At 39.8% G+C, this 15,495-nt stretch overlaps 1 pseudogene; it reads left to right on the top strand.

The window, feature by feature from the left end:
* The first annotated feature begins 2,031 nt into the window (after window positions 1-2,031).
* LOC102482832 (F-actin-capping protein subunit alpha-2-like) lies at window positions 2,032-2,924 on the top strand (annotated as a pseudogene).
* The last annotated feature ends 12,571 nt before the right edge of the window (window positions 2,925-15,495 follow it).

Genomic DNA, 15,495 nt, shown 5'->3' with positions numbered 1-15,495 from the left:
AGGATTTCGGCAATGCATGCACACACACCCAGCATGAGTTTTAAGCTGCCAGGTCCGGGACTCGAACTGTGGTCAACTACCTGGGAGTCCAGGAACATAACCATTACATCATCTGTTGGTCCCCACACACATTGCTCTTTAGGTTCTCCCATGGGTCACACTCTCTGACACAATGGGTTTGCACATGTCCTTTAATGTGTGTGTGTGTGTGTGTGTGTATGTATGTGTGTATATATGTAAAAAAAATATATATATATAACTTTATACCTACTATTTGTCAGACACTGTTTTGGTGCTAGAGATATGAGAGTGAACAAAGCAGGCAAAAACTCCTTCCATTCTGAAGCTCACTTCCTAGTGATAGCTTCTTAGGTTTTGTGTGATTTTTAAATTTATTTATTCATTTATTTATTTTTAATTTTGACCAGAGAGAGAGAGAGAGAGAAAGTGAGAAAGTAAGCCAGCAGGTCTGGATTCGAACCTTGTATGAGTGTCTAACACCTTAACCACCACACCACCTGCTGGTTCCCCCCCCCTTTTTTTAAGAATTATTTTATTTAACTTTATTTATTTTTTAATTTGACCAGAGAGGGACAGAGTGAGTGAAAGAACAAGAGAGAGAGACAGAGGGAAGGTGAGAAAGAAGCTGCCAGGTCCAGGACTTGAACCGTGGCTGGCCATGTGGGAGTCCAGTGCCTTAACCATTATACCACCTGCTTGCCCCAGTTATTTATTTTTGCTGTAGAGTGTATATACTAGCTAGAGACAGAAAGAAAGAAAGGGAAAGTGAGAAAGTGCCCTCGGAGGTCAGGGGGAGTGGCCACAACACAATCCCTTCCTCTTCATTCTTCTCAGGATTTTGGGCATGCACACGTATGTGCTTGTATTTTTATTTTTAAAGAACCATTTTATTTAACTTTATTTAAATTTGACCAGAGAGGGACAGAGTGAGAGAGAGAGTAAGAGAGAGTGAGAGAGAGAAGGTGGGAAAGCAAGGCACCTGGTCCAGAACTGGAACCACAGTTGGCTATGTGGGAGTCCAGCACCCTTAACCACCACGCCACCTGCCGGACCCGCCTGGTGTATTTTTTAGGCCACCGGGTCCAGGATCAAATTGCATAGTTGGCCACATGGAATCCAGCTGTCTTAGCCTCCACACCATCTGCTGGCCCTACATATTTACTTTTAAGTAACAGCTTTATTGAGATAAAATTTGCATACCTTAAAATTTATAAAATCCATCCATTTAATGTATACAATTCAATTTAGAATATTCAGAGTTATGCAACCATCACCACAACCAATTTTAGAACATTTTAATCACACTACAAGTAGTCTTGTATCCATCAATAGTTGATCTCCCTTTGCCCCCAAGTCCTGTCAGCGCTAGGCAACTGATCTATTTTCTTCTTCTTCTGTGTGTGTGTGTGTGTGTGTGTGTGTGTGTTACAGGGCATATGCACTCACCAAAGAGAGACAGAGAAACAGCAAGAGAGGGAGAAGAAAAAAACACCTTGGAACCAACAGTTAGCGTAATGGCTATGTCGCTGGACTCCCATGTAGTCGACCTCGGTTCGTGTCCTGGACCCCGTGGCTTAAACTCACGCCGGGTGCGTGTACATGCGTGCCTAAGACCCCGAGAGGAGAATGGAGGAGAAGGGATTGTGGCGTGGCCATCCTCCCTGGGGGGTGATTTCTTGCTTTCTGTCTCTGTCTCTCTCTGTCTGATGAGCGCACGTGCCCTATAGCAAAAAAAAAAAAAAAAAAAAGAAAGAAAGAAAGAAAGAAAAACCTCTCCAAAAAAAAAAAGAGAAAACACCTTCTATGGGACATAGTCAAGCTGCAACCCCTTCTCCATTTCTTCCTACTTTTGGGATTTTGGGCATGCACACATACATCCAGCATGTTTCTTTTTTTCTTTTTTTCTTTTTTAAGAGATATTTTTTGCGAGGATGTGTGTGCTCACCAGAGAGACAGAAAGATAGAAAATGAGGGCCACTGCCACCACCGTGGTTTGTCACCAAAAGGAAGATGGCGGATCTGAAGGAGCAGTTGTCTGATGAGAAGGTGCATATAGCAGCAAAATTCACCATTCACGCACCTCCTGGAGAATTCAATGAGGTATCTAATGATGTTCTGTTACTGCTTAATAATGATAATCTTCTCAGGGAAGGAGCAGCCCATGCTTTTGCACAGTATATATAACTTGGACCAGTTCATGGCAGTAAAAATAGAAGGTTATGAAGATCAGGTATTGATAACAGAACATGATGACTTGGAAAATGACAAGTCTTTGGATCCAAGAAACAGAATCTGTTTCAAATGTGATCACTTGAGAAAGGAAGCAACTGATCCAAGACCAAATGAAGCAGAAAAATGCAATTGAATCATGGAGAACTTCGGTAGAAACCGCTCTATGAGCTTATGTAAAAGAACATTACCCAAACAGGGTCAGCACGGTGTACGATAAAAATATAGATGGACCGCAAACCATTATTGCATGCATAAAAAACCATCAATTCCAAGCAAAAAAATTTTGGAGTGGTCGTTGGAGGTCAGGGTGGAAGTTTACAATTACTCCTTCAACCGCTCCGGTGGTTGGCATCTTGAAAATTCAGGTTCATTATTATGAAGATGGTAATGTTCAGCTAGTGAGTTATAAAGATATACAAGATTCCCTAACAGTGTCTAATGTGGTGCAGACAGCAAAAGAATTTATAAAGATTGTAGAAGCTGCAGAAAATGAATACCAAACTGCCATCAATAAGAGTTATCGAACAATGTCGGACACTACTTTCAAAGCCTTATATTGATGGTTGGTGGTTATTCGTACTAAAGTTGATTGGAACAAGATCCTTAGCTACAAGATTGACAAAGAGATGCAGAAAGCAAAAGATGAACATTGCATGACAGGATCATTTTAGTGTCTTTGCGTTAAAAAAAAAATCATTGCAAAAGTATTCAGAACTGTCAAGCTGCCGGGTCAGATGGGCTGTTGCCATTTAAAAATCATTGTAATTAATTAGTTTGGTTAGAGCGTAAAACTTAGCGAATCAACCATTATTTTTTCATTTATTTTGTTCAAAGAGAATTGAAAATCAGTTTAGTTTAAATGTATTTTACTTTCTATTATGCCTTCTTTCTTACAATGAAGGGATGTTTCCTCTAGTTTAATGGTTAAAAGTTTTTGAAGGCTTTCAAAAATATTTTACCTCCTATAACCCTAAAGTTATTGTCTTTTGGTTTCCAAAATGGGTAACTTTGTATATTTGCCCAATTCTTTTTAATGGGGCCAGTAATAGACATTGTGGTTCAATGTGGTTGATAGATTTAGCCACATATGCTGCTAAAGAAATTGTCTACCTTCCTCCCACCTCTTCCACTTATGTAAGAGTGAGATTAGAGGGAAAGAATTTCCTTTTTTTTGGAGGGGTTTTTGCTATTGGGCATGTGCACTCGCCAGAAAGACAGAGCGACAGAGGGACAGACAGTGAATAATCACCCCTCAGGGGGATGGCCACACCTTAATCCCTTCTCCATTCTCCTCTCAGGATCTTGGGCCTGCATGCACACGCGCCCAGCATGAGTTTAAGCCACTGGGTCTGGGACTCGAACCATGGTCAACTACATGGGAGTCCAGTGATGTAGCCATTATGCCAACTGCTGGTCCCTTAAGTAAACTTTTTTTAAACAAGGCCAAGATCTAAAGTTGTTTTGAGATTCTGATATTAAATGAAAATACTTATTTCAGTAATGCATTTAATGCTTTTTTCTTGTGACAGTTATGCAAATTAGCTTGAATTCCATGTCCATGAGTTATTTTTACCATAAAGCCACAAATGTGTTTTAACAAGGCAAATTGTAATATGTATAATCCTGAACTCATGACCATGCCTCAGTTTATTTTTTTGGATTGAAAAAGACTGAAATTTATTGTATCATTAAAATGCAAATTTTCATATTTATTTGAGTAGAAAATCACTTACCAGTGAGTCATAAACTATTTTAAAATGCTTTCTTCAGATATTGTAATTCTTAATTGGTTATAAATTAGGAAAGCTGGGATTACATATGGTGTGCAGTTACAATCTAAATTTTTCACCATCCTATGCATTATAAGCATGTTTGTAATATTTTAAAAAAATAGATTTACTGATACTACAGGAATTTCAAAGCTGTGGTGAATGTTGGTACTAACTGTAAGGAACAGGATAAATTTACAGTTTTATTCAATAGAGTATTGCTTATGTTACTTGAGTGGATCCTTTGCTCACATACTTCTTCAGATGTCTATCTGGGCCTGGAATTTTTTTTTAATACTACTTTTATTAATATATAATAAAATATTTCATTAGCTTGAATTGTAGAGATTTTTAAAAATCCTCTCAATGAAAATAGCTTTAATTTCTTTTTCAGAATCCCTGTTGGGCTTTGAAGCATGGAGAATATAATAAGAAGTTCTGACATTTTAGGCTATCTTATCTTCTTTTTAGTTTTAAAGTACATGTTCTGGCACGCTAGGATTCCTTTAAAAATCAATCGGTAACTTTATCTGTTTTCTTTTATATGTATTTGTGTGTGTGTGTGTGTGTGTGTGTGTGTGTGTGGACAGGCCATGGAGTCTCATGGTTAAGGGAGCCAGATTTCACATGGCCAGCCAACTCCAGTTTGAATCTTAGCTCCAAGTGGCTTGAAAAACACACCAGGTTCATACATGTGTGTGCCTAAAGTTCAAACAGGATGGAGAAATGGAGGAGAAAGGATCAACATGATCCATTAGGGGGTGATCTCTCCCCCACTTTCTCTTTCTGTGTGTGTCTCTCTGGCAAGCACATGTACTCTCTGGCAATTAAAAAGAAAATGCATATGCGAAAGTTTGATGATGATTCTGAATTAAATACTAAATGAATCTGTAATTGATTAGCTTAGTTATATCATTTGGAATATTATGGATTTGTATCCATGAAGGTCAATTACTTTGATTCTGTTTTTTATAGCATAGAATGTATTTTGAAAATGTATGTGAGTTTTTAAAAGTTTTTGTATGTGAAAGGAAAGGTTCATCAAAAATAATTCAGAATATAGTCTGAAATTACGGTTGTACGATAAACTAGTCTCTTAGTTTCCTGAAGCTCAGAGATGTAATTTTAGTAGGAACCATAATGGCTACTGTGTTAAATGAGCTGAAGTGTGGGGGCACGGGATGAAAGGGGGGAGAACAACTAGGAAGGTCACCTAATTGAGAGTGAATGCTGGCTTGGTCTGAGGTGGTAGCTATAGAGGTGACATGAGCAGTGAGTGATGCATATATCCTAATGGCAAAATATATCCTAATGGTAAAATCAGTTAGGATTTGCTGAAAGATTGCTTGCACAATGAGAAACAGCAAGGATATTTTGGGCTTGAGGAATTGGGGAGGATTCTGAAAAAGAGCATGTAGGTTGGGGGAAGAAGGTCTAGTCATGACTTCCATTTTAGATTTCAAGGGGAAATATTGTGTAGCAGTTACTAGATATGAGAGATGGGAGCAAGAGGAATGCTCATAACTGGAAGAATGGGTGATTGACAGCCGTGCAAGATGAAGGTCTCCTACTAAATGCAAGATAATATGTTTGCAATGGGACCAGTGTATGGTTCCCTCTGCCGCATAAAGCTACATAGATGGCGGCACAGAGTGCATGAAATGAATTTAAGCAAGGTTGTGGTTTTGCCAGGTATGTGACTAACCACATGAAGGGGGGCAGGGTTATAATAACAGACATAATATCATAATATAAGTAATGATAGTTATTAATCTGTGTAAACAGAGAAATAAGGACATGAGAGGCTGGGAGGGGTAGTAAAAATGTGTCACAATCAGTGGATGATAAGTACATTTATTCAAGCTGAGAAACTAGAAGAAATGACCTGGAAATGTAAAAAGCATGGTTAGAGAGTAGTTTGCTTAAACTTGAGATTTCACAGAGTTACAGTGACTAGGAATGACCAGGGGAATGACTAGCTAAGGGAGAAGTGGGGAATGCAAGTGACGTGAAGCCCCGGAGTGGAAAGAGTATCTCAGTGGATATTGGAAACCAGAATTTATGTAGAAGTAACTGTTCTGACATGAGGTCTGTTTGTCCAGACTACCTGGATGCACTGTATTTCTTTACATTTTTATGAGTTAAATAAACATATAATGCAGGGAAAAAAATAGAAAGATAGATAGAAAGTGAGAAATCATCCTCCCAGGAGGATAGCCACACTATGATCTCCTCCATTCTCCTCTCAGGATTTTGGGCATACATGCACACTTGCCTGGCATGAGTTTCAAGTTGCCAGGTTCAGGACTAGAACTGCAGTCAACTACATGGGAGTCCAGTCCCTTAACCACTATGCCACCTGCTGGTCCCAATCCAGTGTGTTTCTTAAACTATGGGGTCCAGGACTCAAACCAATCCAGCTTCCCCCAGTCTACTTTCTGTATGGATTTGCCAGTTCTGGACATTTCATGTAAAGAGAATCATTTTGGGTTGTCAGGAAAATCATGACACCTCCCACAAGTTGCATTGTAACTTTTCTGACAACCCAATACATTGTATGGTCTCTTGTTACAGACTTCTTTCACTTAGAATTGTATTTTCTTTCTTTCCTCCCCCTCCCCAAATTATTTATTTGATTTAATTAATTAATTAATTATAGTTTGGACAGGGAGAGATGGACAGAGATGGGTGGGGGGAGGGGAATCAAGAAAGCAAGCCATCAGGTCTGGGACTCAAGCCATGCTTGGCCATAGAGGAATTCAGCGCCCATCAGAATCTCTGGCATGCATGTTCACATGCCCAGTGTGTTTTTGAACCACCTGACTGGGATTGAAACTGGTCAGTCATGTGGGCTCCGGCTCCCAATGCACAGGGCTTCACAACTGCACTATGGGGTTGACTCATAAAATACAACATGGCTACACCGTGATTTTTCCCTCCCTCAAGCCCCAGTCATACCTCTATCTCAACCTATTGCCCTAAACCTGCCATCCAGGCATCATCTGTCTTACATGAGGTTTGCCAGAAACAGGCCCTGAGATGAGATTAGTGTTTGAGTAGTTTATTAAGGGAGCCCTCCCAGAGAAGAGCAGGAAGGTGGAGGGACTGAGGGAAGAAAATCAAGCAAGGGTGTGATTTTAGGCCACATCTGGCGATTCATTTTTTTCTGGAGAGGTTGTCCCCCCCCCCCCCCCCCCGCTATAGGGCGCATGCACTCACCAGAAAGAGAGAGTCAGAGAGAAAGAAAGTGAGAAATCACTCCCCCGGGGTGATGGCCACATTGCAATCCCTCCTCCATTCTTCTCTCAGGATCTTGGACACGCACACACACGCTCCAGGTGCAAGTTTAAGCCACTGGATCCGGGACTCGAACCACAGTTGACTACATGGGAGTTCAGCGACATAGCCGTTACGCCAACTGCTGGTCCCTCCTGGCGATTCTTGAATCTGATCTCCCAGAGAAACACTTGGAGCTTGCTCTGACTCCTAGTGTCTGGAAGAGTGTGTATAGAATTGGTAATATTTCTTCCTGCCTGAATGCTTGATAGAATTTACTAGTAAGGTCATCTGGACCTGGACTTTCTTTTCTGGGAAGATTTTTGCCTTGATAGCTATAGGACTACTCTCATTTTTTGGTTTCTTATTGAGAGAGCTTTGGTAATTGATGTGTTTCAAGGAATGAAACACATTTTATTTACATTGTCAAGTTTATTAGCATAAATTTAAAAAATTTCTATATTAATCTTTTAATATCTCTAGAGTTTGTTGTGATATTACCTTTAAAATGATTGTTATTGCTATTATGTATCTCCTCTCTTTTATTCTGGCAAGGGCTTATCATTTTTATTGATATTTCTCAAAGAAACATCTTTCAGTGTCATTAGTTTTCTTTTTTCTCTTAAAAAAATTATATTTAATCACTGCATATCTTTACAGCATGCAAAATTGTTTTTTTTTCCAGCATGAATACAGTGCATATTAGTCCAGTCAAAATATTACCATGTATATTTTCATTTTTGTGTCTTTTAATGCTTCTCTCTTTTTTTTTTTTGCCAACCCCCTTCCTCCCACCTCCCACTACCCACTCCCTCCTATACTGTCTCTAGCATCCATAGCTACCGTCCCTACCATTGCACCCACCCATTTTTCAGTTTCTGCCATAGAGTGCAGACATTTGGTATATATTAAGGGGGGAAACATACAACACCTGTCTTTCATAGTCTGGCTTGCTTTGCTTAACATTAAATCGTCCATATTTGTCCACTTTGTATCAAATGTCAGGGTCTCATCATCTCTATTGCTTTTCTTTCTTTTTCTTTTATTTCTTTTTCTCTCTTTCTAAAGTTTTCTTCCTATAGGGTGCAAGCACATGCTGGAGAGAGACAGGGACAATTAGAGGGAAAGTGAGAAATCACGTGGAGGGCTACAATCTCCATTCTCCTCCTAGGACTTTGGCCATGACAATCAGCCATGTGGGAGTCCAGTGCCTAGCGGCCCTCCACCTGCTGGCCTCCCTATTGCTTTCCTACTGCAGTTTCATAGTGCTATATATTTTTTCCTTTTTTTTTTTTAAGCTTGCTATCGGGCATGTATACTCATGGAGAGAGACAGAGATAGTGAGAAAGGAAAAGCAAGAAATCATCCCTCCAGGAGGATAGCCACACCACAGTCTCTACTCCTCCTTTGTCCTGTTGGGATTTGGAGCAAGCATGCACATTCACCCTGCATGTTTTACAAACCACTATCTCTGGGACTTGAACCTTGCCGTTGGCCATATGGGATCTAGCTGCCTTAACCTCTGTGCTACCTGCTGGTCCAATGCTATACATTTCTAAGTATTGCTTTTAGTAGCATTCCACAAATTTTGATGTCTTGTGATTTTGTTTGTTTGTTTTCTTTTTTTTGGAGAGGTTTTTGCTATAGGGTGCGTGCACTCACCAGAAAGACAGAGAGACAGAGAGAAACAGAGAGACAGCAAGAAATTTCCCCTCCCCCCAGGAAGGATGACCACGCCACAATCCATCCTCCTCTGGGGATCTTGGGCACGCATGCACATGCCTCGGCGTGAGTTCAAGCAACCAGGTCCAGGACTTGAACCACAGTTGGCTACATGGGAGTCCAGCGACATAGCTATTATACCAACTGCTGATCTCGTGATTTTATTTTTATTTAGTTCAAAATATTTTCTAATTTTCTTTTTGATATTCTTTTCTTTCTTTTTTGAGAGATTTTTGCTATAGAGTGCATATGCTTGCCAGAGAGACAGAGACAGACAGACAGAAAATGAGAAATCACCCCCTGGGGGATGGCCATGCTGCAACTTGCATGAGTTTTAAGCTGCCAGATACAGGACTTGAGCCACGGTCTACTATGTGGGAATCCAGCAACACAACTGTTATGCCATCTGCTGGTTCTGCCTTTTGACTTCTTATTTGACTTATAAATGTCTTATTTTGGGACCAGCGGGTGGCGTGGTGATTAAGGCGCTGGGCACTCCCACGTGGCTGACCATGGTTTGAGTCCCAGACCTCATGGCCTGCTTTCTCACTTTCTCTCTCTCTCTCTCTCGTGTCTCTCTCTGGTCAAATTAAAATAAATGAATTAATAAATAAAATTAAATAATTATTGAAAAAAGTCTTATTTTACTCATAAATTATTTATAAGTATGCTACTTAAATTCCAATTTGAGAATTTTTCAGAGAACTTTCTGTTAATAATTTAATTCCATTGAGGTCAGAGAATATCCATGGAATAATTTTAACAATAATTTTCATTATTTAATGGCCCAAACATGCCTATCTGGGTAATTGTTCCATGTACACCTGCAAAAAATGTGTATGCTGTTGTTATTGAGAGGGGCATTCCATAAATGTCCATGAGGTCAAGCTGGTTGATAGAGTTGTCCATATCTCCTATAGCCATATATGTTTTTGTCTACCTGTTCTGCCAATTTTTGAGAGTAGGATCTTGAAATCCCTGAACACAATTGTGGGTTTGTCTATTTTTCTAGTTCTAGCCATTCTTTTTTTTGCATTATGTGTCCTGAAATTGGATTTAGGTGTGTAAACATCGAGGATTGTCATGTATTTTTGATGAACTGACCATTATCGTTGTAAAATTATCTTCTTTATTTCTGGTTTATCTTTTCTCTGAAATCTGTGTTGTCTGATATTGACATAGACATTCTGGATTTCTTTCAGTGTTAACGTAGTATGTCTTTTTTTCTCCCTTTATTTACTTTCTTTTTCCTCCCTTTACTTTCTTTTTTTAAAAAAAATTATTTTATTTAACTTTATTTATTTATTTTAATTTGACCAGAGAGGGACAGAGTGAGAGGGAGAGAGAGAGAAAGTGAGAAAGCAAGTTGCCAGGTCTGGGACTTGAACCATAGTTGGCCATGTGGGAGTCCAGTGCCCCTAACCACCATGCCACCTGCTGGCCCCCCCTCTACTTTCAATCTATGATTTTAAAAAATATTTAAGTTATATTTATTTTATTTTTAAAGAATTATTTATTTAAATTTATTTAGTGTTGTTATTATTTACTTATTTTAAAATTTGCTATAGGACATGTGCACTCACCAGAGAGAGACAGAGAGGAAGGAAAAGTGAGAAAGAAAGCATCTAGGCCCAGGATTCAAATTGCAGTCAGTTATATGGGAGCCCTGCACCTCAACCATCACACCACCTGCTGGTCCCTGAAGTGTATTTCTGTTAGGCATTATATAGTTGGGTCTTTTGTTTTGTTTTGTTATATAATAAATAAATAAAATTTTTATGTAAAAATTAATAAATAAATACAAATTATTTTGCTCCATTTCTTTTGTTCACTTATTATCTAGAACTCTTTGTTATTTTAGTGGTTGCTATAAAGCTACTTTATAGCTTATCTCTTAAATGTACAGTAGTTTATGTCTTCAGGTTCATTAATATTTTTTTTGCAATGTCTACTCTCCTAACCCTTCATAGTGTAAAATGCATCTCACACATTGTATTGTTTTCATCTCTGGATGATTGATTTAGGTCTTCAATTTTATATACTCTTCCATGTGTCTATTGAACTTTCAGATATATGGAATAGAATTATAATAACTATTTAATATCCTTGTGTGCTAACCTTAACATCTGTCAATTCTAGGTCTGGGACTTGAACCGTGGTCGGCTATGTGGGAGTCCAGTACCCTTAACCGCCATGCCATCTGCCGGCCTCCTCTTATTATTTTTAAAAATTGCTATAGGTTATGTGAAAGAGAGAGTGCGAGAGCAAGAGAGAGGAAGTGAGAAAGCAAGCCTCTGGGTCCAGGACTTGAACCACAGTTGGCTATGTGGGAGTCCAGCACCCCAACCACCATGCCACCCACTTGGTAAAAAAAAAGGACTTGATAAAATCCCCTTGAAGACGATTTTATCCTTTTCAGCTTTGTTTTAAACTGGACCATAAGAGTCCAGCGCTCTTAACCACCACACCACCTGCCGGTCCCAAGAAAATCTCAACAAATTTTATAGAATTGAAATTTCTGGCAAATTAGACCAGAATTTAATAACAAGAAACAACTAGAAAATCATTAAATGTTTGGAAAATAAGCAGCTCACTTATAAAAATAATCCTCATAGATTAAAGAAGACGATGCGATGAAAATAAAGCAGTATTTATTATTATTTGGAGAAGTTTTTGCTATAGGGCGTGTGCGCTTACCAGACAGAGAGAGACAGAAAGCGAGAAATCACCCCCTAGGGGGGACGGCCACGCCGCAATCTGTTCTCCTCCGTTCTTCTCTTGGGATCTTGGGCACGCACGCACATGCGCCCAGTGTGAGTTTTAAGCCACCGAGTCCGTGACACGAACTGCGGTCGACTACATGGGAGTCCAGCGACATAGCCATTACGCTAACTGCTGGTCCCCATAAAGCAGTATTTTTAATGAGATCATAATAAAAATAGGACCAGCCCTATGGCTTAGTGGTTAAGAGAGCTGGATCCCACATGGCCTACCATTGCTTGAACTCCACCAAGTGGCTTGAAAAACACCCTGGGCAAGTGTGCAGGTGTGCCCAAAATCCTGATGGGAAAGAGAAATGGAGAAAAAAGGTTTGTGGCATGGCCACATCCCATTGGGATCTCTCTTTGGCAAGCACATATGCCGTCGGTAATTAAAAGAAAATAAATAGAGGGACCAGCCAGTATCTTGGTGGTTAAGCCAGCTGGATCCCACATAGCCAACTGTGCAGTTTGAGTTCCAGATCAGTGGCTTGAAAAACATGCTGCATATGTGTCCAAAATCCTGAGAGAAGAATGGAGGAGAAGGGACTATGACCATACCCTCTGGAGGGTGCTTTCTCACTTTCCCTTTCTCTCTTTTCCTCTCTTTCTCTCTAGCTAGCAACTACACCCGATAGCAAACTAAAAAAAAAAAAAAAGTAGTGGCTGGTTCCACGGCCTGATGGTGAAGGCAGTGGATCCAACATGGCCAACCATGTGGTTCAAGTCCCAGACCTGGAGGCTTGAGAAACATACCAGGCGTGTGTGCAAGCATGCCCAAAATCTTGAAAGGAGGGAGCATGGAGGAGAATTGATTGTGGTATGACCATTCCCACGGGGTGTGTTTTCTCCTATCCTTTGCTCTCTGTCTCTCTCTAGTGAGTGCATATGCCCTTTACCCTCCTAAAGTAAACAAACAAAAAGTTGATAATAAAAATATGGCACATCAAAAAATGGGATGCAATTAAATGATCTGTTTGATAACTGTTCAATATGCACTTGAAAACAATATGGATCCTGCAGCTGTTGAGTGTGTTAACTATGTCATTTGGATCAGTTTTATTAATCATATTGTTAAAAATCCCTTAGATCCTAATGACTTTAGTCTGCTTAATCTAGCAGTAGAGAGAGATGTGTTAGAGAGTCCCTTGGGGTCAGCAGATAGCATAATGACTACGTTGCTGGACCCCCGACTGCAGTTCAAGTCCCAGACCTGGTGGCTTAAACTCACACCAGGCCTGTGTGCCCAAGATCCCATGAGGAGAATGGAGGAGAAGGGATTGCGGCATGGCCAGCCCCCTGGGGGAGGGTGATTTCTCCCTTTCTGTCTCTCTGTCTAGAAGTCCCGCCCCTTAAAGAAAAACCCCCTCCCCACCAAAAAAAAAAAAAAAAGCCCCTATGATTATGGATTTCTCTCTTTTTGGCTCTGTCAGTTTTTACTTTGTATGTTTTTACTTGCATATATAGTTAAACATTTTGTATTTTTTTAAGAGGTTTTTGCTATAGGGCATGTGCACTCGCCAGAAAGACAGAGACAGACAGAGAGACAGAAAGTGAGAAATCACTCCCCGGGGTTGGGGTGGTGGCCATGTCGCAATCCCTTCCCCTCCATTCTCCTCTCGGATCTTGGGCACACACATGCACCCAGTGTGAGTTTAAGACACTGGGTCTGGGACTTGAACCACAGTCAACTACATGGGAATCCAGCGACATAGCCATTACGCTAACTGCTGGTCCCACGTTTTGTATTTTTATATTTAAGTTTTTCTTTCATCATTATGAAATGTCTCTATCACCAGCAATAGCTTTGTCATTTAAGTCTACAATACTAATGCAGATATGACAGCTTTTTTTCTAAAAATAATAATTTGTTTATTTAATTCAATTTTTAATTATTATCCTTTAATTTAACCATAGAGAGACAGAGAAAGCAAGTCACCAGGTCTGGGACTCAAACCCTGGTCAACCATGTGGACGTCCAGCACCTTAACCATCATGCCACCTGCCGGTCCCTCCGGTTTCTTTTTTGTGTTGCATAGCTTTTTTTTTTTTTATCTCTTTTATTTTCGACCTTTCTGTGTTTTCAAATTCAAGATGTCTCCTATTAGCAGAATACAGTTACTTTGTTTCTTGCCTAGTAGGATAATCTTTGCCTTTTGATTGAAATATTTATTTGATTTATATTATTGTAATTATTGATACTCTAAGGTTTTTAAATTTTTTATTTTATTATTATTATTTTTTAGTTTGACACAGGGCATGTGCAGCCACCGAAGAGAGAGAGAGAGGAAAAGTGAGAAATCACACCCTGGGGTACCTTGTAGTCCCTTCTTCACTCTCCTCTTCGGATTTGGGGCACACATGCACACATCTCTGGTGCAGTTTTCTTTTTTTCTTTATTTTTTAAAGATTATTTTATTTAACTCTATTCATTTATTTGTTTATTTTAATTTTACCAGAGAGGAGTGGAGAGAAAAAGAGAGAGAAAATGAGAAAGCAAGCTGCCAGGTCCAGGATTCAAACTGTGGTCAGCCACATGAGAGTCCAGTGCCCTCAACCGTCATGCCACCTGCTAGCCCCCCAGTGTGATTTTCAAGTCACTGGGTCTGGCGTTTGAACCGTCAAGCCCAGCTGCCTTAGCCTCTGTGCCACTGGTTGGCCTACTCTGCAGTTTTGCGTATACCACTTTACTATTTGTTTTCCATTTTCTCCTCTATGTGTTTGTTTCTTTTATTCTTTTTTTGCCTTTTGGATCACTTGATTTTTAAATTATTATTATTATTTCATTTTTCTTCGACAATTACTGGGTTGTCGGAAAAGTCATTTCCATAGAAAACAGAAAAATACATCATGACTTTCCGACAGTCCAATAATTACAGGTTGTTTATTACTATTGCCATTATTATTTTACCTTAAATATCGTAAAATGCATTCTTAATGAAGTCTCCTTAAAATAACACGTTTACCTTTTTGAGACAAATCAAGGACCTTACAACACTTTAATTCAGTTTAGCACTCTCTGATTATTCATGCTTTTTTAACAGTTGTTTTTCTATTTTTTTTTTTTTTGAGATATTTTTCCCATAGGGCACATGTGCTCGACAGAGAGACAGAGAAACAGAAAGCAAGAACTTCCCAGGGGGATGGCCACACTGCCATCCCTTCTCCTTCGTTCTCTTCATGGGATTTTGGGCATACATGCACATGCGCTCAGCATGAGTTTTAAGCTACCGAATCTGGGACTCGAACCATGGTCTACATGGGAGCCCAGTGATGTAACCATTATACTATCTGTTGGTCCCTTTGTCAGTTATATTATTATATTGTGAAGCCTAATAACATATCACTTTTATTGTTCTGAAGTCATTAGTCAATTACCTTTACCCACAATTTTAACACAACTCTTTTGCCACTTTTTGGCTTTTCTTTTTCTCTACACCTGCTGGCCCCCTTGAATAAACATGTGCTTTAATTCCACTTTCCACAAGTTGTTTTTTTTTTTTTTTTTTTTTTTTTGAGAGGTTTTCGCTATAAGGCATGTGTGCTCGCCAGACAGACAGAGACATAGAGACAGAAAGCGGGAAATCACCCCCTGGGGGGATGGTCACGCCGCAATCCCTTCTCCTCCATTTTCCTCTTGGGATCTTGGGCACACATGCACACGTGCCCGGCATGAGTTTTAAGCCACCGGGTCCAGAACGTGAACCGTGGTCGAC

The sequence above is a fragment of the Tupaia chinensis genome, unplaced genomic scaffold (assembly GCF_000334495.1).
Source record: "Tupaia chinensis unplaced genomic scaffold, TupChi_1.0 Scaffold145907_1, whole genome shotgun sequence".
NCBI lineage: Eukaryota > Metazoa > Chordata > Mammalia > Scandentia > Tupaiidae > Tupaia > Tupaia belangeri.
The sequence above is the reverse complement of the archived record's forward strand: the minus strand, read 5'-3'. Positions and strand labels throughout refer to the sequence as shown.